The sequence below is a fragment of the Solanum tuberosum genome, unplaced genomic scaffold (assembly GCF_000226075.1).
Source record: "Solanum tuberosum cultivar DM 1-3 516 R44 unplaced genomic scaffold, SolTub_3.0 scf00156, whole genome shotgun sequence".
Taxonomy (NCBI): domain Eukaryota; kingdom Viridiplantae; phylum Streptophyta; class Magnoliopsida; order Solanales; family Solanaceae; genus Solanum; species Solanum tuberosum.
The window spans coordinates 60166-64220 of NW_006239080.1; the positions used below are offsets into that span (position 1 = coordinate 60166).

Here is a 4055-nt window from a genome sequence, read left to right on the forward strand (position 1 = left end):
GGAGAGAGGGGACGAAAATATATGTATATATACAATTTTCACGCATTTTATACATTTGCGTTTTTGTATAAAGTGAGAGAGGCCAGTGAGACAACAAGATCTGGGAGAGTGGCGAGCTAGATCTGGGAGAGGGGAGAGAGGGGAACGAAAATATATGTATATATACAATTTTCACGCATTTTATACATTTGCGTTTTTGTATAAAGTGAGAGAGGCCAGTGAGACAACAAGATCTGGGAGAGTGGCGAGCTAGATCTGGGAGAGGGGAGAGAGGGGAACGAAAATATATGTATATATACAATTTTCTCTCGCTTTATACGAACACAAATGCACTTTATACACTTGTGTTTGTATAAAAAATGAGAGAAGCGAGGGAGAGAACGAGAGTGGCGAGCGAGATTCACCAGGAGAGAGGTGAAATAACAACAATTTACTATGAGGTACAATTAAATCAAACTATATTTATAGCATTTAATTTGAATTAATAGTTTGTTATTATATACAATTTTTCCATTTGTTTATTATTTAAGATAATATAATAAAATAGAGGGAGTATTAACTTTAAGCCATTTTTCAACACATTACGTATGTGGTTGTACTATTACTTTCCCGGAATGGATATTTCTCAAAAACTCCCTCAAGTATGGGTTCAAAGATGGGCCTCAAATACGTACTGGTCCCAAAATGACCTGTTCGATATATACCACTGGCAATATTGTAAATATGTTCATTTTAAAGGGCAAATGGTTCAAGAAAACCACAAGTTAGCCTTTCTTTCATTCAAGATATTTTGTACCTTTTCTAATTACGTGGCTGCCTCAGATCCACAAATTAGAAAATTACTAAACGCCAAATCTAGGCAGATCAATGGCACTTTAGAAAAAATCTTTACGGGTAAAATAGTATTTTCATCTTATATAACCTCCAAATCGCCCACTCTCTCTCTTGCAAAGGAGGCAGGAGCTTCCATTAAAATCTTGTTCAGCACACTCTCTTCAATTTCCTCTCTTTCACAACAATCTTTTTGTTAAAAATGCACTCTTTCCGTTCAATAAATCAAAGGTACGTTTTTCTTTTAAATTTCTATATGTTACTTTGCCTTCAAAGCTTACAACACATCTACATTCGATGGTTTTCTCTTTTACTCCATTTTTTGAAAAAGGGAAAAAGATTTAAAAAATCAATCTCAATTCGCAATGTATTGTTAATGAAAATCCATAAGAATTATCCAACTTTCTTTGTATCTAGATATTTTGTTTTTTAATAAAAAAATTCGATTACTTTGTAGTTTGTTCAATGAAACGATAAATTGCCTAATTGTTTTTGAAGGAAAATTGTTGTTAAGAAAGCGTGAAAGGAAAACAAAAATGAGAAAAGGATACACTCTTTTATAGCAGATCTAGAATGATCTTTTGAAGTATGGTTATCATTATTGTACACAAATCTGGAACTACTATCTTTAACGTTTATTGACACCATATTTAATTTTATTGTACTTGTTCCCTAATTTCTCTCCACGTGGCGAAATATCAAACACAAGTGCAAAAATATCTCTCTCTAGAAATTTCTATTCATGCTTTAAATAAACATGGTAGGTACCACCTGTTATCAAAGAGCTCATCTTCTGGCTTGTCAAGTTGTAGGTTCTAACTGCGTTTGTTGTTTGGGTTATTTGTATACTTTTTTTTATTCTTCTCTTGAATTTGATAAATTCTCTCTAAATTCTACGACATTCAACTTCTTTATCATTTTCAAAATCTTCTAATCTATATAATAGATGAATTTTTTTTAATTATTTTTTTGTGTATCAAATTTCGATCTTTTAATGATGTTCGTATGAATTACTGCATTTCTTGATATATATAATTGGTTGTTTACAAGTTATTGTTAGTCTTTGACTGTACAAAAGTTATTCATTTTGTTATGGAGTTTGAACTCATGTATATAGAGATGAATTTGGTAGAAGGCATAGGGGAGAGTTCCTCACCGTTGAGGAGTTTTGGGAGTTGTGTAGTGTATGTTATAAAAAACGATGTGTATAACCTTCTTGTAGAGATTGGAAATGCTTAGGTCATTTCCACTACTACCAATATAAAAATTATGGACTCTCCTTTTGAGTACGATATTGAGAAATAAAATCGACAGAATATCCGAATATGTAGCAAATTTGCTCTGTTTTCTCATGAGTACTCTTTTTGATAACCGATTTAGCACATGCGAAAAGAAATTCCAGTCATAAACGCAAAACTTTTCATTCTAGAATGTAAAAGTTCCTAAAATCTATTTGAATTTGGAAAGAGATCACCTACGAAAACTCAAAAGTGTTATTACTCATGAAAATTTTCTAGATTTATAAAAAAATATCCAATCTGCCTATTTATTGTTGCTTCTCCCCAAAATTAACAGTTAATTTTTTCTTTACTTTGGAACATACTTGTAGTTATGAATTAATCAGTAGCTATCGAAGATGAGATGTTCCTACTTTGTTCCTCAAAGTGATATTAGTGTGTTGAAAATATGGTAACCGCTAAATTGGCATACGTATAAAATTGTATGCTTGTGTTAACATAGGACAACTTACGTTGTTTACTTTCTCTGAAACTAAGTTGTTTAACTAAGATATATATGTTGCGTATCCTGGGGCCTTTCTTGGGAAACTGTTGAAACAAGCGGGTGACGCTAATCCTCTGTTACGTTTTTACACATGATTATCATGTATTTACTCAATTCTTTTTTTGGATATAGCTCCGTATTTTCATTGAATCGACAACGTATCTCCTTGATTTGATGCAGCGGAGACAAAGCTTGTGCCGGTGAAAAGCTTGATCATTCAATGTGACATATATAGCTGAATTTGGATAACCCACACCAATCTCATATACTAGGCCGCCACAACGAAGTTTTAATTTTTTTAGTGTACAATAATTGTGAATTGTGTCTCTATGCCTATGGTGTGGCATGTAAACCTGCATTGGTATGTTGAAAATATATATTTATACAACCTTCTGTGTGGAAGGAAGGAAAAAACTCTCTTATATGATCCATATTGGTAGAGCTAGATACTTCAGTCAATCTCTTAGAATCACTAATTATACATACTAGGTTAGAAATATGGAAATGAAAAATGAAAATAGGTGGAAGAGGTAAATCACATATAGATATTAGATACTATACTTTGTTAAATTTAGTGTAGACACTTGTGAATAGTGTGCTGTGTTTGTATAAAACCAAAACTTAGTATGTAAAAAATATTCATTTTTGTGAATGTTTGCATCTTTCACTGACAAAGTGACAATGATTGTACAAGTAGTGAGTAATTACTGAAATCTGCGAAATAGAAATGAACACCTTTATTGTAATACAGGCTAAATATCATATGCAACTATATGCAAAAAGGAGCAACATGAATTTAGTGCTGATTCGATAGTCAAAGTGAGTGGAGGTGATATCAGACATGGAATTAATTCTCTGCAGTATCTTTGTCTTAAACCACATATAATACCTATTCTATTGTCAAAAGAAAAACCGGATAATGTTAGTTGTTTGGAGGATGTGTTCTGTTTGTCATTCGACTGGATAACGTTAGTTGTTTGGATGATGTGTTCTGCTTTTCATTTGGAAAAGATGAAACTCCCTCTCTATTTTATGCATTAGGCAAATTTCTACATAACAAAAGAGAGTGAGCACACTATTGCAAATAAACTTCATTCTCAAGTTACAATGAGTTGCAAGTGCTTCCAAAACTTAGTAACTTTTGTACATCTTCTGTAGTACCGATAAATTACTCCACCTTTGCAAGTAATGCTTAATCCTCATGAAAGATGCATTCTTAGCATCTACTTGAGTGAACTAATCATGAAATATTGAATTGTTATTTATGATTCAGATATCCAACACTCTATGTTCAAATAATTTTTCAATTGCTAAATGTGGTTTCATTACTTGTAGACACTGTTCAAATAAAAATATTAAGCAAATTTCCTAGGATGTAATGATGAACATTGTTTAAGAATGACTTCCATGAGCATTATTGATTATCCAAGTAGTAGTCTCCC

The 4055-nt window shown here is 32.3% G+C and overlaps 1 long non-coding RNA gene across 1 annotated transcript; it reads left to right on the forward strand.

Moving 5' to 3' along the window:
* Positions 1–714: 714 nt before the first annotated feature.
* LOC102602400 (uncharacterized) lies at positions 715–3265 on the forward strand. The gene is made up of 2 exons (XR_367707.2): positions 715–1062; positions 2794–3265. It is a non-coding gene; the product is annotated as an uncharacterized lncRNA (long non-coding RNA).
* Positions 3266–4055: the final 790 nt, after the last annotated feature.